Source organism: Meles meles, chromosome X (genome assembly GCF_922984935.1).
Source record: "Meles meles chromosome X, mMelMel3.1 paternal haplotype, whole genome shotgun sequence".
Classification (NCBI taxonomy): domain Eukaryota; kingdom Metazoa; phylum Chordata; class Mammalia; order Carnivora; family Mustelidae; genus Meles; species Meles meles.
Genome location: NC_060087.1, coordinates 63,164,441 through 63,191,476, shown reverse-complemented (window position 1 = coordinate 63,191,476; position 27,036 = coordinate 63,164,441). Strand labels below are relative to the sequence as shown.

Here is a 27,036-nt window from a genome sequence, read left to right as displayed (position 1 = left end):
TGATGTCTCCAACTTTGGTTTTCTTTTCAACATTCCTCTGGCTATTTGGGGTCTCTTCTTGTTCCATATAAATTTTAGGATAATTTATTCCATTTCTTTGAAAAAATTGATGGTATTTCAATAGGGATTGCATTAAATGTGTAGACTGCTCTAGGTAGCATAGACATTTTCACAATATTTGTTCTTCCAATCCATGAGCATGGAACATTTTTCCATTTCTTTGTGTCTTCCTCAATTTCTTTCACCTCATGATCATCTTAATTGATTTAGGAAAGCATTTAACAAAATCCAACATGCTTTTGTAATACACACCTTCAGAAAACTGAGAACAGAGGGGAAATCTCTCAATATAAGAAAGGGCATTTATGAGAACCCCACAGTTAACAACATATTCAATGGTAAAACTATGAAAACTATACTCCTAAATTCAGTAGCCAAAGATGCCCACCTTCGCCCTTTGCAATTCAGTGTTTTACAAGAAGTACTAGTCAGAGCTGTTAGAAAAGAAAGATGGAAAGAGCATCAGAACTGGAAATGAATGAGTAAAACTACCTATATTCATAGAGTATATGATCCAATTTTTAGAAAACCCTAAAGAATCCACTAGAAGCTACTAGAACCAAAAAACAAATATTTAAAGTTGGAGGGTACAAATCAACATATAAAAAACATTTATATTTCTATAAACCACAACAAATATTCCAAAAATGAAAAATGCAGTTCCATTTATAATAATATTTTAAAATATTAGATCTAAGGAGAGTAAAGCAGGAGAAGCTGTGGCCTCTGACGCCTTCACCAGAGCAGTCATGCCAGAACCAAGGGGAGCCCCAGGCTGCTACCGCATTGTTCCTCCTTTCTGCTAATTACTCCTGCGTCCTCAGACTCATTCCAACAGCCTCTTAAAACATGTGAATTACTGGGGCGCCTGGGTGGCTCAGTGAGTTAAAGCCTCTGCCTTCAGCTCAGGTCAGGATCTCAGGGTCCTGGGATCGAGCCCCGCATAGGGCTCTCTGCTCAGCGGGGAGCCTGCTTCCCCCTCTCTGCCTGCCTCTCTGCCTACTTGTGATCTCTCTCTCTCTCTGGGTGAAATAAACAAAATCTTTAAAAAAAAAAAAACATGTGAATTACTATGAAGTACTAGGCATGCAGAGACATACCTCAGCCAAGAATATTAAAAAGGCATATTGAATACTGGCACTGAAGTGGCATCCAGATAAAAATCCCAAGAATAAAGAAGAAGCAGAGAGAAAATTCAAACAAGTAGCTGAGGCATGTAAGGCATTAACAGATACTAAAAAAATGGGACATCTATGACAAATATTCCAAGAAAGATTAAATTATGGAGGGGAAAATGGAAGTAATTTTGATAGCTTGCTTGAGTTTGGCTTCACATTCCACAATCCAGATGACTTTTTCAGGACATTTTGTGGTGGAAGACACCATTTTCCATTCTTCTTCCATTTTTTGGAGGTGGTTTTGTTTTGTTTTGTTTTGTTTTGTTTTGTTTTTGATTCAGGATTTACTTCCTTTGGTTTACTAGGTCAGAAATGAAGGGGCTTACTTCATTTCTTCCATGTCATTTCGTGGTAGTGGGATGAGCAACTTCAAATCTATGTTAACTTCTACTAAAATTGTTCATGGCAGAAAATCACTACAAAGAGAATTGTCAAACATGCTTAAGAAAGAAATTAAAGAGGGCCAGGTAAGTTTCTTAACAATAAATGGCAGGAGCAGCAGCTATCCTTGGGTAACAAGTAATTCAATGCATGGAGTTAACAGAAATGTTAAACTATAACAAGCACTATTTTCAGGTTAACAGGAACATTTTTTGAAGATTTCAAAAGAATTAAACTCTCAGTATAAGTGCACCTCATCTAAAGTTTTTATAAACAGCTCATTGGAGGCCCTATTTGTCATAGACTTTTGAGTTTATTTTTGGTACTACCTGATAGTAGTGATAGTAGCATATTTTATCTTTGAAATTGTTGTAAATCTTTGTTTGTAATTTGCCTTTTTAGTAAATGTAATCCAAGGTGGCCCTGACACTTTCATTCACTAACACCAGCACAGACCTGCTTTTGCATTGTGTTTGAAATGTGAGCTAAGTAGTGTCAGTGTTCTGTGAAGTTAATAGGGCCAAGATGCATTTTCCACAAAAATAATTTCAATTATTTTTAGTATCCAGGAGTGAAAAATAATGTATTAATCATAACACGTCTGATTTAGTGTAAATTGAGGACTTTTCTCATTGTGTATGAAATACTGCCAACCTAGCAAGTTTTAACAATTGTTTAAATATGTAACATTAAGCTTATGTTTATAAAAGTGAAAACTGGAAAGCTGGGTCTTTGTCATTTGCTTAAAAAAAGAAATGTGAGGGGCGCCTGGGTGGCTCAGTGGTTTAAGCCGCTGCCTTCGGCTCAGGTCATGATCTCAGGGTCCTGGGATCAAGTCCCGCATCGGGCTCTCTGCTCGGCAGGGAGCCTGCTTCCCTCTCACTCTCTCTGCCTGCCTCTCTGCCTACTTGTGATCGCTCTCTGTCAAATAAATAAATAAAATCTTTAAAAAAAAAAGAAATGTGAATGTGTTTGGTGCATACTTTCCTAAGTAAGACCTGTAAAGAGTAAATTAATTAAAAATTAAATCATTAGCAATAAATCTAGCCAAGGAGGCAAAAGACTTGTACACTAAGAACTATAAAACATTCCTGAAAGAAATTAAATTAGACTTAAATAACTGCAAAGACATCTAAATAACTAAATAACTGCAAAGACATCTTGTGTTTATGGATTGGAAGACTTAATATTGTCAAGATGAGAATACTATCTGGGGTGCCTGGGTGGTTCAGTGGGTTAAGCCTCTGCCTTCTGCTCAGGTCATGATCTCAGCCCTGCATTGGGCTTTCTGCTCAGTGGGGAGCCTGCTTCCCCCTCTCTCTGCCTGCCTACTTGTGATCTCTCTCTCTCTCTGTCAAATAAATAAATAAAAAATCTTTTTTAAAAAAGATGAGAATACTACCCCAAATAATCTAGATTCAGTGTAATCCATATCAGAATTTCAATGACTCTCTTTGTAGAAATAGACAAACCTGTCCTAAAATTCATGTAAAATCTCAGAAGACCCATGTTAGTGCAACCCTCTTGAAAGAAATGAATAAATTTGGGGGACTTGGAATTCTGAACTTCAAAACTTACCACAAAGCTACAGTATGTAAAAAAAGTATGGTATAGGTATTATGGACAGACATAAAGAGCAATGGGATAGGATAAAATCCCAGAAATAAATCCTCACATATGTGATTAATTGATTTTTGACAAAGTTGCCAAGACCAATCAATGGGGGGGGGGGGGGAAGACAGTATTTTTTTTCCACAAATGAGCTTGAAAAACTGGATAGCCACATGTAAAAGAATAAAATTAGATCTTTAACTTATACCATATACACAAATTAACTCAAAATACATCAAAGACCTAAAATTATAAGGTAAAACTATAAAACTCTTAGAAGAAAACCCTGCAGAAAATCATATTAATATTGGATCTGGTGATTTCATGGATATGATACCAAACATATAAGAAACAAATGAAAGAATAAATTGGATTTCATGAAAATTAAGAAATTTTGTGCATCAAAGAGCACTATAAAGAAATTAGATATACAACCTTTAAGTCATACATCCGATAAGAGATTAGTATCCAGGATATATAAAGAACACCTAAAACTCAACAACAAAAGACAAAGAACCCAATTCAAAGTTGGGCAAATGACTTAGAGACATTTTTCCAAAGAAGATATACAAATTGCCAGTAATCTCGTCACAGTGAGATGCTATTTCACACCTAAGGATGTCTATAGTTAAAAAAAAAAAAAAAGAAAAAAATGAGTTGGTGGGGATATGGAGAATTTGGAACCCTTTTGCATTCATTGCTGGTGGCAATGAGCAGAAAAGGCACAGTTACCAAGGAAAATCGTTTGGCAGTTTCTCAAAAGGTTCAGCATAGAACTGCTATATGACATAGCAATTCCACTCCTAGGCATATATCCAAAAGAATTCAAAACAGCAACTCAAACAGATATTTGTACAATGTTATTAAAACTGTATTCACAATAGCCAAAAGATGGAACCAACCATCTGTGTCAACCAACAGATGAATAGAATATTATTTGATCATAAAAAGGAATGAAATTTTGATATGAAATATAACATGGGTGAACCTTGAAAACATTATGCTTAGTGAAATAAGCCAGACACAGATGACAAATATTGTGTTCTTTCAATTTTATGACATACCTAGAATATTCAAATTCATAGAGACTGATAGTAGAATAGAGGTTACCAGAGACTATATAAATTAGGGGAAGGGCAAGTCTTTGTTTAACTGGTAGAGAGTTTTTGGGGGGATGATGAATAAGTTTTTGGTATTGATTTACTGGTAATGCTATGTTCTACAGAACATTGTGGAGTATATTTAATGCCACTGAATTTTACACTTACACTTACAAATGAATAAAATGATTAAAAAATACATATATTTTACCACAATAAAAAATGAAGGGGAAATTGAGGCATACTCAGATCTGTAAAAACCAAGTATTTCACTACCAGACTTGCCCTTCAACAAGTGTGAAAAGGAGTCCTTTAGGCTGATATGAAAGGATACTAGATGGTAACTCAACTCCACATAAAGAAATGAAGAACAGCAGGGAAGATAACTAAACAGGTAAATGTAAAAGCCAGTATTACTGTATTTTGGGCTTATAATACCTTTTCCCTTATACATATACATGTATAAATCATACATGATGGTTTATAGCAGCATTATTCATAATAGCCAAAAAGGAAAACATCCTAAACGTCCATCAACTCTTGAGTGGATAAATAAAATGTCATATAACCACACAGTTGAATATTATTCAACAATAAAAAGAAATGAAGTACTGAGACATGCTGCACCATGGATAAACCTTGAAAACATTACATTAAATGAAAGAAGCAGATACAAAAGGCCACCTGTTGTATGATTTCATTTATATGAGATAATCAGAATAGACAAACCGATGGAGATACAAAGTGGTTAGTAATTCCCAGCATATAAGAGGAAAGATGAATGTGGACTAACTGCTGTTAGGTATGATTCTTTCTTTTGGGGGTTGTCCATTGAAATATTCTAGAGTTAGATAAATATACACAATATCATGGTGATGGTTGCAAAACTAGTGAATATATCACAAACCACTAATTTATCTTTTTATTTTTATTTTTAAAAAGATTTTATTTATTTATTTGACAGAGAGAGACACAGCGAGAGAGGGAACACAAGCAGGGGGAGTGGGAGAGGGAGAAGCAGTTTCCTTGCTGAGCAGGGAGCTGGATGCAGGTCTAGGATCTCAGGACCCTGGAATCATGACTTGAGCTGAAGGCAGACGCTTAACGATTGAGCCACCCAGGTGCCCCAAACCACTTAATTGTTTAAAATGGTGAGTTTTATGTCATGTAAAGTTTATTTGAATTTAAAAACCCTATAGGTTTTTCTATGGCCACAAGTTATTTACAACCCTCCCTCATGCAAAATACACTCAACTCCTACCAAGGCCCACAAAATCCTTCTCTCATTACACCATTAGCCCAAAGTCCATGATTTCATCATCTAAATCAGATTCGTGTGCAGATGAGTTTTCTCAGGTATACTTTTTTAAGTAAATCACCTCAAGTATGGTTCCCCTGAATCTGAACTTGTGTGCATCTCATTTTTTCAACATACAGTGTGAGACTATGAGAGGAAAACCCCCATAGACATTCCTATTCAAATAGGGAGAAAATGTGAGGTACAAAGGAATACATAGAAATTCTGAAATGAAAGTGGGAAAATTTTAGAAATTTCTTTGTTAGGACTCAGTCCCATTCCTGACCAAGAATAATTTTCCTTGGTTCTTGGTTCTCCCTCAGGGTACTTTATTCCACCCTCTATATTACCCTTCCTTTTATATGATAGGTAACCTGTACTTTCAACTGTGTAGCTTTTGCAGTTTGCTCACTTCGAGTAGATTTTGAGGGTTCAAAGTCCTTTTTTTCTTTTTTGTGGTGTTTTTATTTTGTCATTTTTTATAAAGATTTTATTTATTTGACAGACAGAGATCACAAGTAGGCAGAGAGACAGGCAGAGAGAGAGGGAAGCAGGCTCCCCGCTGAGCAGAGAGCCCGATGCGGGGCTCGATCCCAGGACCCTGAGATCATGACCCGAGCCGAAGGCAGAGGCTTAACCGTCTGAGCCACCCAGGTGCCCCTTTATGTTGTCATTTAAAATAATTATTTAAAAATAATTTCTGGTCTTCTGTGAATAAATACCACACCACAAAATCTCTTCCATTAAGCCCTTCTTCAACTGGTCTTCTTCTGGGAGGTTTGTATAATAAAGACTAAAAGTCTAAAAGCCCTATTTTTTTTCCAAATTTGAAAAATCTAATTTTATTTTTTTTCAATGTTCCAAGATTCATTGTTCATGCACCATACCCAGTGCTCCATGCAATACGTCCCCTCCTTAATACCCACCACCAGGCTCATCCAACCCTCTACCCCCCTCCCCTCTAAAACCCTCAGTTTGTTTCTCAGAGTTCACAGTCTCTCATGGTTTGTCATCCCCTCCAATTTCCCCCAACTCACCTCTCCTCCCATAATCACATGAAAGAATGAAATCTTGCCTTAGTCATAAGAAAGAATGTAATCTTTGCCATTTGCAGCAACATTGATGGATCTACAGGGTATATTGCTAAGTGGAGTAAGTCAAAGAAAGACAAATACCATATAATTTCACTCCTACCTGGAATTTAAGAAAGAAAAATGATCAAAGAGAAAGAGAAACAAAATAGCAGACTCTTAGAGAACAAACTGGGTGGATAGGTGAAGGGGATTAAGAGTACCCTTATGATGATCACTGAATATAGAATTGTTGAATCATCAAATAGTTCACTTGAAAGTAATATAACACTGTATGTTAATAAATGAATAAATAAATGGAATAGTACAGAATATACACATTTGTCATTCAGCTTTTTTATTATTTTTTAATTTTTATTTTTTAGATTTCATTTAAATTCCAGTTAGTTAACATACAGTGCAATATTTGTTTCAGATGTACAATTTAGTGGTTCAACACTTACACATGACATCTGGTGCTCATCACAACAAGTGCACTCCTTAATCCACATCACCTATTCAACACATTCCCCCACCTACCTCCCCTCTGTTAACCATTAGTTTGTTCTCGATAGTTAAGACTCTTTCTTGGTTTGCCTCTTTTTCTCCCCTATTAGCATTTGATTTGTTTCTTAAATTCCATGTATAAGTGAAATCATATAGTATTTGTCTTTCAATTTCAATTTCAAATAAGTATTTGACTTATTTCACTTAGCATAATATTCTAGCTTCATCCACAGATGGGTGAAATTTTATTCTTTTTTATGCCTAAGAAATATTCCATTGCATGTATATATACCACAACTTCTTTATCCTTTTATCAGTTGATGGACATTTAGGTTCTTTCCATAAATTGGCTACTGTTCATAATGCTGCTATAAACATCAGGGTGCATGTATCCCTTCAAATCAGTATTTTTGTATTCTTAGGGTAAATAGTCCAGTTGCTGGATCATAGGGTAGTTCTATTTTTAACTTTTTGAGGAAACTCCATACTGTTTTCCAGAGCAGTTGTACTAGTTTGCATTCCCACCAATGCTGCAGGAGTGTTCCCCTTTTTCCACATCCTCACCAATACCTGTTGTTTCTTTTGTTGTTGATTTTAGCCATTCTGACACATGTGAGGTGATATCTCATTATAGTTTTCATTTACAGAGGAAGAAGCAGACTCTCTGCTGAGAAGAGAGCCCAATGTGGAGCTCAATCCCAGGATCATGAGCTGAGCCTTAAGGCAGAAGCTTGACCGACTGAGCCACCCAGGCACCCCTCTTCTGCCATTTTTTAAACTGGATTATTCAATTTTTTTTTGGTGTTGAGTTTTATAAGTTATTTATAGATTTTGAATAGTAACCATTTATCAGATATGTCATTTGCAAATATCTTCTCCCATTCCATAGGCTGCCTTTTAGTTTAGTTGATTGTTTCCTTTGCTGTGCAGAAGCTTTTTATTTTGATCAAGTCCCAATAGTTTGTTTTTGCTTTTATTTCCCTTGCCTCAGGAGACATATCTAGTAAGAGGTTGCTATGGCCAATATCAAAGAGGTTACTGCCTGTATTCTCCACTAGGATTTTAATGATTTCCTGGCTTACATTTAGGTCTTCAGTCCATTTTGAATTTATTTTTTATATGGTGTAATAAAATGGTCCAGTTTCATTCTTTTGCATGGTGCTATCCAGTTTTCTCAAAACCATTTGTTGAAGACACTGTATTTTTTCCATTGGATATTCTTTTCTGCTTTGTTGGAGATTAATTGACCATATAGTTGTGGGTGCATTTCTGTGTTTTCTATTCTGTTCTATTAAGCTATGTGTTTATTTCTGTTCCAGTTCCATACTATCTTGATTGCTACAGCTTGGCAATGTAACTTGAAGTCTGGAATTGTGTTGCCTCCAGCTTTGCATTCCTTTTTCAAGGTTGCTTTGGCTATTTGGTGTCTTTGTGGCTCCATACAAATTTTAGGATTGTTTATTGTAGCTCTGTGAAAAATGCTGTTGGTATTTTGATAGGGATTGCATTAAATGTGTAGATTGTTCTGGGTAATATAGACAATATTCTTCTAATCCATGAGCATCCAGTGTTTTTCCATTTCTCTGTGTCACCTTTACTTTTTTTAATCTGTGTTCTATAGTTTCCAAAGTACAGGTCTTTTACCTCTTTGGTTAGGTTTGTTCCTTAGTATCTTATTATTTTGGGTGCAGTTGTAAATGGGATTGATTCCATGATGTCTCTTTCTGTTGCTTCATTATTAGTGTATAGAAATGCAATAGATTTCTGTGCATTGATTTTGTATCCTGTAACTTTGCTGAATTTGTTCATCCATTCTAGCAGTTTTTTGGTTGAATCTTTCAGGTTTTCTATGTGTAGTCTCATGTCATCTGCAAATAGTGAAAGTTTTACTTCTTCCTTGCCAATTTGGATGCCTTCTATTTCTTTGTGTTGTCTGATTGGTGGGGCTAGTCCAATATTGAATAAAAGTGGTGAGGGTGGACATCCTCATCTTGTTCCTGACCACAGAGGAAAAGCTTTCAGTTTTTCCCCATTGAGGATGATATTAGCTGTGGGTTTTTCATATATGGCCTTTACTATGTTGAAGTTTATTCCCTCTAAAACCTACTTCGTTGAGGCTTTTTATCATGAATGAATATACTTTTTCTGCACCTATTTTTTTTTATCATGAATGAATGAATGTTGTACCTTTTCCTGAACATATTGAAATGATCATATGGTTCTTATCCTCTCTTCTTGTTGTGATGTATTACATTGATTGATTTGTGAATGTTGAACCATGCTTGCATTCCAGGAATAAATCCCCCTTAATTGTGATGAATTTTAAAAAAATGCATTGTTCTATTTCATTTGCTAGTATTTTACTGAGAATTTTTGCATCCATGTACAGGGATATTGGCCTATAGTTCTTTCTCTCTCTTTCTCTCTCTCTCTCTCTTTGTGGTGTCTCTTATCTGGTTTTGGTGTCAGGATAATGCTGGCCTTATGAAATGAATTCGGAAGCTTTCCTTCTTTTTATATGTTTTGGAATAGTTTGAGAAAAATAGGTATTAACTCTTCTTTAAATGTTTGGTAGAATTTGCCTGTAAAGCCATCTGGTCATGGACTTTTCTTTGTCAGGAGTTTTTAGATTATCTATTTAATTTCTTTGCTGGTTATTGGTCTGTTCAAATTTTCTATTTCTTCCTGCTTCAGTTTTGGTAGTTTTTTTTTTTAAAGATTTATTTATTCAACAGATAGAGATCACAAGTAGGCAGAGAGGCAGGCAGAGAGAGAGAGAGAGAGAGAGAGGAGGAAGCAGGCTCCCAGCCAAGCAGAGAGTCCAATGCGGGGCTCGATCCCGAGACCCTGGGATCATGACCTGAGCTGAAGGCAGAGGCTTTAACCCGCTGAGCCACCCAGGTGCCCCCAGTTTTGGTAGTTTGTATGTTTCTAGGAATTTATCCATTTCTTCTAGGTTTCCAGTTTGTTGGTATATAGTTTTTCATAATATTCTCTCCTTCCTTTATTTAGGCATACTTCCTTTAGTGCTTTGAAGTGATTTCTTTGAACTAATGGTTACCTAAAGCGTTTGTCTCTTAAATATGTCATCTGCTCTCTTTCACAGGCAGTTTTTATCTACTTTTCCCCCCATTTATAGGTTACTTGTTCTTATTTCCTTGAATATCTCACTATTTTTTGTGAAAACTGGACATTTTAGATGATATGTTGAAGACTGGATCCTAATTTCTAACCCTCTCCAAGACTCATTTTTATTCTTGTTTACTTGGTTGTTGTTGCTTTGTGGCTAGGCTGTTTTAGTGAAGTCTGTTTGCTTGTGCTGTGAAGCACTGGATATTGTTCTTAAGAGGGGAAAGACTTGAGCATGTGCATAGTCATCTTGGGATCACAGACAGTGTAGCAGTGTAGCAGTGCTCTTTGACTCTTTTCCTGACCTCTCTTTTCAATTATCTGCTTTATTATACTTCACCTATTAGGCTCCACTAATTACCATCTGACAGTTAACAATGTTTTCAACAATGCTCTGAAGAATAAATTGCTTAGCAGTCTGATTTAGTTAAATTCACAAAGGTATAGTTTGAAACCAATCTTTGTAGTTTATTCTATTCCCAGAGAAGTTCTTTTTAGATGTATTTTCCCCTAGTTTCTCTGGCAAATTAGCCAGCTTATGATATAACCTCTTGCTCTTAAATGGGAGAAACTGATTTTTTAAAATATTTTATTTATTTATTTGTCAGAGAGCAAGCAAGTGAGAGATCATAAGCAGGGGGAGAAGCAGACCCCCCACTGAGCAGAGAGCCAGACTCAGGACTCCAACCTAGGACACTGGAATCATGACCCGAGCCAAAGGCAAACACTTAACCAACTGAGCCACCCAGGCATCCCAAAACTAATTATTTCAGTGTGTCTCTTAGACTTGAACTTCCTACACTCTCAAGTAGTCATTTGCCAAGAGTGCCCTTTAGACTTGAACCTCCTACACTCTCAGTCGTTTGCTTTGGGTATAGCTTGGAGCTCACTTTTCTTATGGACTCTCTGCCCCTGAAAAACTCTCTGAAAAACTACTATGGGTTCTGGGTGAAGTGGTAGTCTCTTGGCTTTTTCTCTCCCTCTGTGGAACCTCTGCCCCATGAAAAAGCTGGGGCAAGGGTGAGAAGTCAGGGTTCCAGGGTTCTAGTCCTGCCATGCTTGGAGTAAAATATCTGCCCTATCAATAGGAACTGGATGAAGAAAAAGAGCCCTCAGACTCTTGGCTGTACTCACCAGGAATTTGATATTTCCAACTAGGAACTGGAGGGCAGAAGAAATGCTGACACCCAGGTGAGGTATGGTAAGCCTTGACTGGGAGCTACACACAGACCTTATATGCTCCACAAAAATTTACCTAAAATGCATCCTAGACCTGTACGTAAAATGCAAAACTATACAAATTCTAGAAGATAGAGGAAAATCTAGTTAACCTTGGGTTTGACAGTGGCTTCTTAAGATACAGTGCCAAAGGCATAATCCATGAAAGAAAGTGACAAAGTGGACTTTTTTAAAATTAAAAATTTCTGCCCTGCCTCAGTGGATTAAGCCGCTGCCTTCAGCTCAGGTCATGATCTCAGGGTCCTGGGATCGAGTCCCACATCGGGCTCCCTGCTCAGCAGAGAGCCTGCTTCCCTTCCTCTCTCTCTCTGCCTGCCTCTCTTGTGATTTCTCTCTGTCAAATAAATAAATAAAATCTTAAAAAAAAATTTCTGCCCTGCAAAAGACACTGTCAAGAGAATGAGCAGTTAACTACAGACTGGGAGAAAATATTTGCAAAAGATATATCAGATAAAGGACTGTTATCCAAAATGTACAAAGAATTCTAAAATCTCAACAGTAACCTGATTTTAAAATGGGGAAAAAATCTGGACATCTTACCACAGAAAATATACATATGGAAAATAAGTATATGAGAAAATGCTCACCATCATATCATTAGGGAACTGCAAATTAAAACAACAGTGAGATATCATTACATATTTCTTAGAATGGCTAAATTCCTAAATACTAGCAATACCAATTATTGTCAAAGATTTGGAGCAAGAGGAACTCATTCTGGGGGAATGTAAAATGGCAGTCACTTTGGAAGAAGGTTTGGCAGTTTCTTACAAAGCTAAACATAGACTTACCATGTCGTACAGCAATTGCCCTTCTAGGCACCTATCCAAATGAGTTAAAACTTATGATTACACAAAAATGTGCACATGAATATTTATACCAGCTTTATTAATAGTGGCCCCAAACTGGAAACAACCATGATGTCCCATAACAGGTGAATGGTTAAAGTGAGATTCATCCATAAAATGGAATGTTATCCAGGGACAAAAAGAAATGAGGGGCGCCTGGGTGGCTCAGTCATTAAGTGTCTGCCTTCAGTTTAGTTCGTGATCCCAGGGTCCTGGGATTGAGCCCTACATCAGGCTTCCTGCTCAGTGGGGAGTCTGCTTCTCCCTATTCCACTTCCCCTGCTTGTGTTCCCTCTCTCCCTGTATCTCTGCCAAATAAATAAATAAAATCTTTTTAAAAATGAGATACTCAGCCATGAAGAGACAGGGAGGACATTTAAATGTAAATGTATATTGATAAGTGAAAGTAGCCAGTCTTTCAGTTTATTTTGGAATTAGGATATAGATTATCATGGTGAACATTTCATGTGAAGTTTTAAGGAATATGAATTCTACTTTTAATGGGTATAGTGTTCTACAAATGTCAGTTATTATAAGTTGATTCTAGTGTTGTTTAGATTTATTCTTATTAACATTCTATCTAATTCCTCCGTTAATACTTTTTTTTTTTTTTTTTTGGTTCTTCGGTTGAAGACTTTTTTTTTTTCCTTTTCAACATAACAGAATTCATTATTTATGCACCACACCCAGTGCTCCATGCAATATGTGCCTTCCATAATACCCACCACCTGGCTCCCACAACCTCCCAAACCTTGCCCCTTCAAAACCCTCAGTTTGTTTTTCAGAGTCCATAGTCTCTCATGGTGCACTTCCCCTTCCAATTTCCCTCAACTCCCTTCTCCTCTCCATCTCCCTACGTCCTTCATGTTATTTGTTATGCTCCACAAATAAGTGAGGCCATATGATACTTGACTCTCTCTGCTTGACTTATTTCACTCAGCATAATCTCTTCCAGTCCTGTCCGAGTTGATAAAAAGTTGGTTATTCATCCTTTCTGATGGAGGCATAATACTCCATAGTGAATATGGACCATATCTTCCTTATCCATTCATCCATTCAAGAGCATCTTGGTTCTTTCCACAGTTTGGCGACTGTGGCCATTGCTGCTAGGAACATTGGGGTACAGATGGCCCTTCTTTTCACTACATCTATATCTTTGGGGTAAATACCCAGTAGTGCAATTGCAGGGTCATAGGGAAGCTCTATTTTTAATTTCTTGGGGAATCTCCACACTGTTCTCCAAAGTGGCTGCACCAACTTGCATTCCCACCAACAGTGGAAGAGGGTTCCCCTTTCTCCACATCCTCTCCAACACACGTTGTTTCCTGTCTTGCTAATTTTGGCCATTCTAACTGGTGTCAGGTGGTATCTCAATGTGGTTTTAATTTGAATCTCCCTGATGACTAGTGATGATGAACGTTTTTTCATGTGTCTGATAGCCATTTGTATGTCTTCACTGGAGAAGTGTCTGTTCAAGTCTTCTGCCCATTTTTTTGACATGATTATCTGTTTTGTGTGTGTTAAGTTTGAGAAGTTCTTTATAGATCCTGGATATCAACCTTTTGTCTGTACTGTCATTTGCAAATATCTTCTCCCGTTCCGTGGGGTGCCTTTTTGTTTTGTTGACTGTTTCCTTTGCTGTGCAGAAGCTTTTGATCTTGATGAAGTCCCAAAAGATCATTTTCACTTTTGTTTCCTTTGCCTTTGGAGACATATCTTGAACGAAGTTGCTGTGGCTGAGATCAAAGAGGTTACTGCCTATATTCTCCTCTAGGATTCTGATGGATTCCTGTCTCACATTGAAGTCTTTTATCCATTTTGAGTTTACCTTTGTGTACGGTGTAAGAGAATGGTCGAGTTTCATTCTTCTACATATAGCTGTCCAATTTTCCTAGCACCATTTATTGAAGAGACTGTCATTTTTCCACTGTATATTTTTTCCTGCTTTGTCGAAGATTATTTGACCATAGAGTTGAGGGTCCATATCTGGACTCTAATATGTTCCACTGGTCTATGTGTCTGTTTTTATGCCAGTACCATGCTGTCTTGGTGATCACAGCTTTGTAGTAACGCTTGAAATTAGGTAATGTGATGTAGCCAGTTTTGTTTTTCTTTTTCAACATTTCCTTAGCAATTCAGGGTCTCTTCTGATTCCATACAAATTTTAGGATTATTTGCTCCAGCTCTTTGAAAAATACCAGTGGAATTGTGATCCAAATGGCATTAAAAGTATAGATTGCTCTAGGCAGCATAAACATTTTAACAATGTTTATTCTTCCGATCCAAGAGCATGGAATGGTCTTCCATCTTTTTGTGTTTTCTTCAATTTCTTTCATGAGTGTTCTGTAGTTCCTCAAGTACAGATCCTTTACCTCTTTGGTTAGGTTTATTCCCAGGTATCTTATGGTTCTTGGTGCTATAGTAAATGGAATCGATTCTCTCATTTCCCTGTCTGTATTTTCATTGTTAGTGTATAAGAAAGCAACTGATTTCTGCACTTTGACTTTGTATCCTGCCACGTTACTGAATTGCTGTAAGAGTTCTAGTAGTTTGGGGGTGGAGTCTTTTGGTTTTTCCATATAAAGTATCATGTCATCTGCGAAGAGAGAGAGTTTGACTTCTTCCTTGCCAATTTGGATACATTTTATTTCTCTTTGTCATCTGATTGCTGTTGCTAGGACTTCTAATAATATGTTGAACAAGAGTGGTCAGAGTGGTCATCCTTGTGCTCCTGATCTCAACGGGAAGGCTGTGAGCTTTTTCCCATTGAGGATGATATTTGCTTTGGCTTTTTCATAGATAGATTTTATGAAGTTCAGGAATGTTCCCTTTATCCCTATGCTTTGAAGCATTTTAATCAGGAACGGATGCTGTATCTTGTCAAATGCTTTTTCTGCATCCATTGAGAGGACCATGTGGTTCTTCTCTCTTCTCTTATTGATTTGTTCTATCACATTGATTGATTTGCGAATGTTGAACCATCCTTGTTACCCAGGGATGAATCCCACCTGGTCATGGTGGATAATCTTTTTAATGTGCTGCTAGATCCTGTTTGCTAGGATCTTGTTGAGAATCTTAGCATCCATATTTATCAGTGATATTGGTCTGAAATTCTCCTCTTGGTGGGGTCTTTGCCTGGTTTGGGGATTAGGGTAATTCTGGCTTCATAAAAAGAGTCTGGAAGTTTTCCTTCTGCTTCAATTTTTTGAAACAGCTTCAGGAGAATAGGTGTTATTTCTTCTTTGAAAGAATTTGGTAGAATTCCTGAGGGAATCCATCAGGTCCTGGGCTCTTGTTTTTTGGGAGGTTTTTGATCACTGCTTCAATCTCATTCCTAGATATCGGTCTATTCAGGTTGTCAATTTCGTCCTGGTTCAATTTTGGGAGTTTATAGTTTTCCAGGAATATATCCATTTCATTTAGGTTGCTTAACTTATTGGCATAAAACTGTTGATAATAACTTCTTTTTTGTTGTTGTTGATAATAACTTCTGATGATTGTTTCTATTTCCTTGGTGTTAGTTGTGATCTCTACCTTTTCATTCATAATTTTATTAATTTGGGCCTTCTCTCTTTTCTTTTGGATTAGTGTGGCCAATGGTTTATCGATCTTATTGATTCTTTCAAAAAACCAGCTTCTAGGGGAGCCTGGGTGGCTCAGTGGGTTAAAGCCTCTGCCTTCAGCTCAGGTCACGATCCCAGGGTCCTGGGATTGAGCCCCGCATCGGGCTCTCTGCTCAGCAGGGAGCCTCCTTCCTCCTCTCTTTTTCTGCCTGCCTCTCTGCCTACTTGTGATATTTCTCTCTGTCAAATAAATAAATAAAATCTTTTTTAAAAAACCAGCTTCTAGTTTCATTGATAAGTTATACTGTATCTCTAGTTTCTATTTCATTGATCTCTGCCCTAATCTTGATTATTTACCTTCTTGTGTGTGGAGTTGGCTTAATTTGTTCTTGATTCTCCAGTTCTTTAAGGTGTAGAGACAGCTGGTGTATTCTAGATTTTTCAGTTTTTTTGAGGGAGGCTTGGATGGCTATGTATTTCCCCCTTAGGACCACCTTTGCTGTATTCCCATAGGTTTGGGGCCAAAGTGTCTTCATTCTCATTGGTTTCCATGAATTGTTTAAGTTCATCTTTGATCTTCTGGTTGATCCAAGAATTCTTAAGCAAGGTGGTCATTAGCTTCCAGGTGTTTGAGTTCCTGCCAAACTTTTCCTTGTGATTGAGCTCCAGTTTCAAAGCATTGTGATCTGAGAATATGCAGGGAATAATCTTAGTCTTTTGGTATCGGTTGAGCCCTGATTTGTTACCCAGTATGTGGTCTATTCTGGAGAAGGTTCCATGTGCACTTGAGAAGAATGAGTATTCTGTTGTTTTAGGGTAGAATGTTCTGTATATATCTATGAGGTCCATCTGGTCCAATGTGTCATTCAATGCTCTTGTTTCTTTATTGATTTTCTGCTTGGGTGATCTATTACTGAGAGTGGCATGTTAAGATCTCCTACTATTAATGTATTCATATCAGTATGACTCTTTATCTTGATTAATAATTTTCTTATGTAATTTGCTGCTCCCATATTGGGCGTGTAGATATTTACAATTGTTAAATCATCTTGGTGGATAGTCCCTTTAAGAATGATGTAGTGTCCTTCTGTATCTCTGACTACAGTCTTTAGTTTAAAATCTAATTTATCTGATATGAGAATCGCTACCCCGGCCTTCTTTTGAGACCCATTGGCATGAAAGATGCTTCTCCATCCCTTCACTTTCAGTCTGGGTGTATCCTTAGGTTAGAAATGGGTCTCTTGTAGACAGCATATGGATGGGTCCTACCGTTTTATCCAATCTGCAACCCTGTGTCATTTTATGGGCGCATTTAAGCCATTCACATTGAGAGTGATTATTGATAGATATGTTTTTACTGACATCGTGTTACCTTTGAAGTCTTTCTTTCTGTAGATTGTCTCCATATTTCTGTTCAATGATATTCTTAGGATTTTTCCTCTTTTATAGATCCCCCTTAATATTTCCTGCAGTGTTGGCTTGGTGGTTGCATACTCTTTTAAGCCTTGCCAGTCTTGAAAACTCTTTATCTCTCCATCCATTTTGAATGTCAGTCTTGCTGGATAAAGTATTCTTGGCTGCATGGTCTTCTCATTTAGTGCTCTGAATACATCTTGCCAGCCCTTTCTGGCTTGCCAGGTTTCTGTGGACAGGTCTGACGTTATTCTGATGGGCTTTCCTCTGTATGTAAGGAGCTTCTTTGTCCTAGCTGCTTTCAAGAGAGCCTGTCTACAATTATGATTCCTCATTCTTACTATCAGGTGTCTCGAGGGCTTTCGAGATTCTATAGTCTTGGGGGGAGACCGTTCTGCATCTATTACATGAGCGCTGGTTCCATTCACGAGATTGGGAAAATTTTCATGGAGAATTTGTTCCACTATATCTTCTAGACTTCTTTCTTTCTCCTGCCTTTCAGGGATTCCAATAATTCTGACATTGAAATGTTTCATTTCATCATTTATTTCTCTAATTCTGTTTTCGTGGCTTCTAAACTGTTTGTTCCAGGCTTCCTCCTGATCCTTTCTCTCTATCTGTTTGTCCTCCAGATCACTAAATCTATCTTCTGTCTCAGTTATGCTAGCTTTTAGAGAATTTAGATTAGATTGGAACTCATTGAGAACATTGTGAACATCATCCCTGGTGGCTTTCAGTTCTGCCCTAATCAATGCCATTTTGTCATCCATGGCTTTCTCCAACCTAGCTATTGCCTGGATAATTGTTAGACTGAATTCCTTTTCTGACATATTGTCTATGTCGATAGCCATTAGTTCTGTTGCAGAAGATCTATCCTCTGTATTTTTCTTCTATTGGGCATTCCTCCTCCTAGTCATCTTGGTGAGAGATGGCTGAATGGATGTAGCTGAATGTATCAACCGTGGTGCAGTCAGGGTGCACCCTGGAACACTTCTGGGCAATCAAGAGTCCCCACCCAAATGAAAGAAAAAGAATGAGAGAAAAAAGAAAAAAAAAAGGAAAGAGAGAGAGACAGGAAAAGAAAAAGAAAGATAAAATTGAAGAGAAGGCCCAGCCCAAATGGGTCCCTAGATTTATGAAGTATACAAACAAAAACAAACAAAAAGACTGATAAAAGTAGATGACAAGAGAAAAAATATATATATAAAAATAAGCAAAACAAAAAAAGAACCTCGTCAAAAACAACCCCAAGTATAAGATTTATATACTACCAGGACAAACACAAATACACAGAAACACTGATGGAAGGAAAAGATGGGAGAGTGGTTATAAATTCTCAGTGTGGGCAAGGAAGGTTATTTTTATTCTTCCTGGATATATCTTGATATCTTTGTTAAAGAACTCAACTTTCCTAAGATAAAGGGGGATTAAAAATTGGTTTACCTATAGGGGTAGCATTGATTGGAGAAAGGGGATTACCTTGAAGTTTAACTCTTTATGAATATTAAAAAAATAAAAATAAAAAAAGAATAAGCTAAACTAAAATAAAATAAAATTTAAAAAATTAAAAAATAGAAAAGCAAAAGAAAAACGTGGGTATATGTATCCAAAAGTTCAGGTTAAAAATTTGATGTACTGGACATCTCACTGTGATGGTAATAAGGTTAAAAATTATCTATAAAAAATGAACCAGAATAGTGGGAATGAATTAAAAATAAAAGTTGTATCTATGAAGTAGTGGTGGTTGTTCTCTTGTCGTCTTTTTTTTTTTTTTTTTTTCTGGTTGGCTTTCTGGGGGAGGGGCCTGCCGTGTAGGTTTTCAGGCAGTGTTTCCTGAGTTAAGTCCTCCTGCCCCCCTCTAGGGGGTGGGCTCTGAGGAAACCGGTGTTTCAGGCTTTTGTTATCTGGAGGTTTATTTTTGTTTGTTCGTTTGTTTTCCCTAGCCTTGATGGCTTTTGATGGTTTTTGGAGGTTTAGAGGAAAGCAAACTGCACCCAGACCTCCCTTTCAGAGAGAAGCCTCAGTCTATTCCCTTCTGGGTGCTCCAGAGCACATAAATTCTCCCTTGGCCGCTGGCAGAGCACGTTCCCAGTCGTGGTCCTTGGGGATGCAGGAACTCCTGCTTGTACCCAAAACCACGACAGTGGCAGCTGTCTGGGCAGCTCTAGACCACCAGAGAGGTCCCAAGCAGTGATCGCACACTGAGATTTTCCTGCTGGCCCGGGCTGGGAGTGCTCAGACTTTCTGGGTCGGAGAGTGCCAGGCTGGCGCCTGCGCACACCTCTCTCAGGGGATGGTGTGGGGCGCGACTCAGATTCTGATAGCACAGCACAGTGTGCACGCAGGGGGAGTGCAAAAAGGCTGTGGTTCTGCCAGCTGGCGAGGCTCCCAGCCCCTCACAGGAGCCACCACCCAGGCGCTCTCAGGTGCGCTCGCGGCTCAGGGACCAAGACCTGGTTTCTTCGCTGCACTCTCTCTGGCTCCTAACTGCCCCGATTCCCACAATTTCCCCCCATGATCATTTGCTCTTTTTGAGTGCTTTCAACCAGACTCCAAGTTAATGCTGGTCCCCAATCGCAGGGCACGTACGTATTGGGGTATTACTTTCCAATGGGTTGCTTCTGGTGGCTCCGTCCCCCTTTTCTTTATCTTCCGATATCAGTCCGAAGTTCCCACTCCACTTTACCTGCCCACTGGTGTCTTCTGCCCCCGTAGAGATGGAGACATGTATAATTCTATTCTCAGACTGATTTCATGGGTGATCAGAGTTCTTTGGTAGGTAATCAGCTCACTTTAGGGTACAGATTGAAACATTGCCTCCTCCTAGTTCCCTGCCATCTTGTCTCCCTCTCTTGTTAATTCTTTAAAGTATTAAAATCTCCAAATACAATTGTGGATTTGTCTGTGTCTCCTTGCAGTCTGTCAGTTTTTGTTTCAGGTGTTGTTTTATCTTCTTGGTAAATTGCCCTCCTTGTCACTGTGTAATGCCTGCTCTTTATCCTGAACATATGCCTTCTTCTGAAATCTACTTTTTGATTTAATATAGCTATCCCAACTTTCCTTTGAATAGTGGTTGCATAATATAACTTACCTATGCATTTTTATTTAAATTGCATTTCTGGTTGAAAGCATATAGTGGGGTATTGAGAAAATCTGAATAACTACTTAAATTATCTTAATGTTTTATGTCTTATGAGCTATTTTTGTCAGTTTTTTGTTACATTTTTGTAAGAATTTGTCTATTTCCTCTTAATTTACAATAATACTAGCATGAATTATTACTATCCCTAATCTTTGTATTTTTATGTTCCTCTTTTTTCATATTATTACTATGTACCCTTTTTTATATTGATGAATCAGCCAAACATTTGTCTATTATTTTTTAAGAATTTATTTATTTGAGAGAGAGCATGAGTCCGAGCAGTGGCAGAGGGTGAGAATCCCAAGCAGACTCTGCACTGAGCACAGAGCCCAGCATGAGATGTGATCTTACAACCCTGAGATCATGACCAGAGGCGACCAATAGTTGAAGCTTAACTGACTGAGCCACCCAGACACCCTTCATTAGTTTTGTAAAAGAAACAAATGTGGGGTTTTATTAATCTTTAATGTGTCTTTGTTTTCTATTTCATGAACTGATGCTTTTCCCTTTAATACCTCCTTTTTCTTTTTCCTATTTTTCTTACTGTATTCTTAGCCTGGATACTAACCTCATTTTCACCCTCTTTTCTTTTAGAAGTATTTGAGGCTATAAATTTCCCTTGAAACAATCTTTCACCATGTCTTACGGGGTTTTTTTTTTTTTTAATTTTTTATTAACATGTATTATTAGCCCCAGGGGCACGTGTCTGTGAATTTCCAGCTTTGCACACTTCACAGCACTCACCATAGCACATACCTTCCCCAATGTCCATAAGCCAACCACCATCTCCCTATCCCCCTCCCCCCAGCAACCCTCAGTTTGTTTTGTAAGATTAAGAGTCTCTTATGGTTTGTCTCCCTCCTGATCCCATCTTCTTTCATTTTTTTCCCTTCCTACCCCCAAACCCCCCACATGGCCTCTCCACTTCCTCATATCAGGGAGATCATATGATAATTGTCTTTCTCTGATTGACTTATTTTGCTAAGCATAATACCCTCTAGTTCCATCCATGTCATCACAAGGGGCAAGATTTCATTTATTTTAATGGCTGCATAGTATTCTATTGTATATATATACCACATCTTCTTTATCCACTCATTTGTTGATGGACATCTAAGTTCTTTCCATAGTTTGGCTATTGTGGACATTTCTGCTATAAACATTTGGGTGCATGTGCCCTTTGGATCACTACATTTGTTATCTTTAGGGTAAATACCCAGTAGTGCGATTGCTTTGTCATAGGGTAGCTCTACTTTCAACTTTTTGAGGAACCTCCATGCTGTTTTCCAAAGTGGTTGCACCAGCTTGCATTCCCACCAAGAGTGTAAGAGGGTTCCCCTTTCTCCACATCCTCACCAGCCTCTGTCATTTCATGACTTGCTAATTTTAGCCATTCTGACTGGTGTGAGGTGGAATCTCATTGTGGTTTTGATTTGTATTTCCCTGATTCTGAGTGATGTGGAGCACTTTTTCATGTGTCTGTTGGCCATCTGGATGTCTTCTTTTCAGAAATGTCTATTCATGTCCTCTGCCCATTTCTTGGTTGGATTATTTGTTCTTTGGGTGTTGATTTTGATAAGTTCTTTATAGATTTTGGATACTAGCCCTTTATCTGATATGTCGTTTGCAAATATCTTCTCCCATTCTGTCAGTTGTCTTTTGGTTTTGTTGACGATTTCCTTTGCTGTGCAGAAGCTTTTGATCTTGATGAAGTCCTAATAGATCATTTTTTCCCTCGCTTCCCTTGCCTTTGGTGATGTTCCTAGGAAGAAGTTGCTGCAGCTGAGGTCGAAGAGGTTGCTGCCTGTGTTCTCCTCAAGAATTTTGATGGATTCCTTTCTCACATTGAGGTCTTTCATCCATTTTTAGTCTATTTTTGTGTGTGGTGTAAGGAAATGGTCCAGTTTCATTCTTCTGCATGTGATTGTCCAATTTTCCCAACACCAATTGTTGAAGAGACTGTCTTTTTTCCGTTGGACATTCTTACCTGCTTTGTGAAAGATTAGTTAACCATAGAGTTGAGGGTCTATTTCTGGGCTCTCTGTTCTGTTCCACTGATCTATGTGTCTGTTTTTGTCCAATACCATACTGTCTTAAAGATTACAGGTTAGTAATAGAGCTTGAAGTCTGGAATTGTGATGCCACCAACACTGGCTTTCTTTTTCAACATTCCTCTGGCTATTCTATTCTGGCTATTCAGGGTCTTTTCTGGTTCCATGTAATTTTTAGGATTATTTGTTCCATTTCTTTGAAAAAATTAATGGTATTTGGATAGGGATTGCATTAAATGTGTAGATTGCTCTAGGTATAATAGACATTTTCACAATATTTGTTCTTCCAATCCATGAACGTGGAACATTTTTACATCTCTTTGTGCCTTTCTCAATCTCTTTCATGAGCACTTTATAGTTTTCTGAGTACAGAGTCTTTGCTGCTTTGGTTAGGTTTATTCCTAGGTATCTTATGGTTTTGGGTGCAATTGTAAATGGGGTTGACTCCTTAATTTCTCTTTCTTCTGTCTTGTTGTTGGTGTATAGAAATGTAGCTGACTTCTGTGCATTGATTTTATATCCTGACACTTCACTGAATTCCTGTACAAGTTCTAGCAGATTTGGAGTGGAGTCTTTCGGGTTTTCCGCATAAAGTATCATATCATCTACAAAGAGTGATGGTTTGACTTTTTCTTTGCCAATTTGGATGCCTTTTATTTCTTTTTGTTGTCTGATTGGTGAGGCTAGGACTTCTAGTACTATGTTGAATAGCAGTGGTGATAATGGACATCCCTGCTGTGTTCCTGACCTTAGCAGAAAAGCTCTCAGTTTTTCTCCACTGAGAATGATATTCGCTGTGTGTTTTTCATAGATGGCTTTGATGATATTGAGGTATGTACCCTCTATCCCTACACTTTGAAGAGTTTTGATCAAGAAAGGATGCTGTACTTTGTCAAATGCTTTTTCAGCATCTATTGAGAGTATCATATGGTTCTTGTTCTTTCTTTTATTAATGTGTTGTATCACATTGATTGATTTGTGGATGTTGAACCAAACTTGCAGCCCTGGAATAAATCCCACTTGGTCGTGGTGAATAATCCTTTTGATGTACTGTTGGATCCTATTGGCTAGTATTTTGGTGAGAATTTTCACATCTGTGTTTATCAAGGGTATTGGTCTGTAATTCTCTTTTTTTGATGGGATCTTTGTCTGGTTTTGGGTTCAAGGTAATGCTGGCCTCATAAAATGTTTTCCTTCCATTGCTATTTTTTGGAACAGTTTCAGGAGAATAGGTATTAATTCTTCTTTAAATGTTTGGTGGAATTTCCCTGGGAAGCCATCTGGCCCTGGGCTCTTGTTTGTTGGGAGATTTTTCATGACTGCTTCAATCTCCTTACTGATTTTGGGTCTGTTCAGGTTTTCTATTTCTTCCTGGTTCAGTTGTGGTAGTTTATATGTCTCTAGGAATGCATCCATTTCTTCCAGATTGTCAAATTTGCTGGCGTATAGTTGCTCATAATATGTTCTTATAATTATTTGTATTTCTTTGGTGTTGGTTGTGATCTCTTCTCTTTCATTCATGATTTTATTTATTTAGGTCCTTTCTTTTTTCTTTTTGATAGGTCTGGCCAGGGAGTTATCAATCTTATTAATTCTTTCAAAGAACCAGCTCCTAGTTTTGTTGATTTGTTCTATTGTTTTGTTTTGCTTTTGTTTTTGTTTGGTTTCTATTTCATTGATTTCTGCCCTGATCTTTATTATTTCTCTTCTCCTGCTGGGCTTTGGCTTTCTTTGCTGTTCTTTCTCCAGCTCCTTTAGGTGTAGGGTTAGGTTTTGTATTTGAAAACTTTCTTGTGTCTTGAGAAAGGCCTGTATCGCTATATACTTTACTCTGAGGACCACCTTTGCTGTGTCCCACAGATTTTGAACCATTGTGTTTTCATTATCATTTGTTTCCATGAATTTTTTTCAATTCTTCTTTATTTTCCTGGTTGACCCATTCATTCTTTAGAAGGATGATCTTTAGCCTCCATATATTTGGGTTCTTTCCTACTTTCCTCTTGTGATTGAGTTCTAGCTTCAGAGCATTGTGGTCCACAACTATGCAGGGAATGATCCCAATCTTTTGATACCAGTTGAGACTTGACTTGTGACCCAAGATGTGATCTATTCTGGAGAATGTTCCATGTGCACTAGAGAAGAATGTGTATTCTGTAGCTTTGGGATGGAATGTTCTGAATATATCTGTGATGCCCATCGGGTCCAGTGTGTCATTTAAGGCATTTATTTCCTTGTTGATCTTTTGCTTGGATGATCTATCCATTTTTGTGAGGGGAGTGTTAAAGTCCCCTACTATTATTGTATTATTGATGTGTTTCTTTGATTTTGTTATTAATTGGCTTATATAATTAGCTGCTCCCATGTTAGGGGCATAGTTATTTAAAATTGTTAGTTCTTCTTGTTTGACAGACCCTTTGTGTATGATATAGTGTCCTTCCTCTTCTCTAATTATAGTCTTTGGGTTAAAAATCTAATTGATCTGATAGAAGCATTGCCACCCCAGCTTTCTTTTGACGTCCATTAGCATGGTAAATATTTTTCCACCTCCTCACTTTAAATCTGGAGGTATCTTTGGGTCTAAAATGAGTTTTTGTAGACAGCATATTGATGGGTTTTATTTTTTTATCCATTCTGATACTCTGTGTCTTTTAATTGGGGCATTTAGCCCATTTACATTCAGGGTAACTATTGAGAGATATGAATTTAGTGCCATTGTATTGCCTGTAAGGTGGCTGTTACTGTATATTGTCTCCGTTCCTTTCTGGTCTACTACTTTTAGGCTCTCTCTTTGCTTAGAGGACCCCTTTCAATACTTCCTGTAGAGGTGGTTTGGTGTTTACAAATTCTTTTAATTTTTGTTTGTCCTGGAAGCTTTTTATCTCTCCTTCTATTTGCAGTGATAGCCTGGTGGGATATAGTATTCGTGGCTGCACGTTTTTCTTGTTTAGCACTCTGAATATATCATGCCAGTTCTTCCTGGCCTGCCAGGTCTCTGTGGGTAAGTCTGCTGACAATCTAATATTTTTACCATTGTTTGTTACAGACTTTTTGTCCCAGGCTGCTTTCAGGATTTTCTCTTTGTCACTAAGACTTGTAAGTTTTACTATTAGATGACGGGGTATGGACCTATTCGTATTTATTTTAAGTGGGGTTCTCTGTGCCTTCTGGATTTTGATGCTTGTTCCCTATGCCGTATTAGGGAAATTCTCTACAATAATTCGCTCCAATATACCTTCTGCCCCTCCCTGTCTTTCTTTTTCTTCTGGAATCCCAATTATTCTAATGTTGTTTCGTCTTATGGTATCACTTATCTCTCGAATTCTCCCCTCATGTTCCAGTAGTTGTTTGTCTCTCTTTTGCTCAGCTTCTTTATTCTCTGTCATTTGGTCTTCTATATCACTAATTCTCTCTTCTCCCTCATTTATCCTAGCAGTAAGAGCCTCCATTTTTATTGCACCTCATTAATAGCTTTTTTGATTTCAGCTTGGTTAGATTTCGGTTCTTTTATTTCTCCATAAAGGGATTTTATTTCTCCAGACAGGGTTTCTTTAATATCTTCCATGCCTTTTTTGAACCCACCTAGCACCTTGAGAATCGTCATTCTGAACTCTAGATCTGACATTTTACCAATGTCCATATTGATTAAGTCCCTAGCCTTCGGTACTATCTCTTGTTCTTTCTTTTTGTGGTGAATTTTCCACCTTGTCATTTTATCCAGATAAGAATATATGAAGAGGAGAATAAAATACTAAAAGCGTGGCAAAGACCCCAGAAAAATGTGCGTTAACCAAATTAGAAGAGACCCCAAATTGTGGGAGGAAGAAAGGGGGCAAAAAGAAGTTAAAAATTTTTTTTAATTAAAAAGAAGAAAAAAAGAAAAAATATATATATTAGATTGTTGAGCAGAACAGGGCCACCCAACTTAATTTTGGGAGTATTTTGGTCTCTTAGAAGAAACTACCTCCCAAAATTTTAAGGAAAATATATATATATATATACACACACAAAAAAAAAAATAAGGGTCAACACGATGAAGGGATGGAAGATGACTATAAAGATGAAAATTTTAAAAAAATTCTAAAAAAGGAGTTGATAAGTTGGTTGGTAAAAGAAAATAAAAGAGAGTGGAGAGAATTTGCTCAGGCTGGAGACTAAGACAAAGCCCTTTGCTAGATTTTGGGTTTATTTTGATTGATTAGAAGAAGTTGTATCCCAAAATTTTTTAGAAGAAAAAACCCTATGTGTATACAAAATATAAAGTTAGATACAATGAAGGATAAAATATGAGTATAATAATGAAGGTTCAAAGAGATTTTTTTTAATGAAACGTATTGTTAAGATAAACTAGTTAAATACGTTACAAGAGGAAAGAGTAAAAGTTAAAAAAATTAGAGTAAGAAAAAAAAAGTTAAAAAATTAATTAACTTTGCAAGACAAGGATTCATGG

At 37.5% G+C, this 27,036-nt stretch overlaps 1 pseudogene; it reads left to right on the top strand.

Moving 5' to 3' along the window:
- The first annotated feature begins 1,116 nt into the window (after positions 1 to 1,116).
- LOC123934666 overlaps positions 1,117 to 27,036 on the top strand; it is a 32,080-nt pseudogene continuing 6,160 nt past the window's right edge.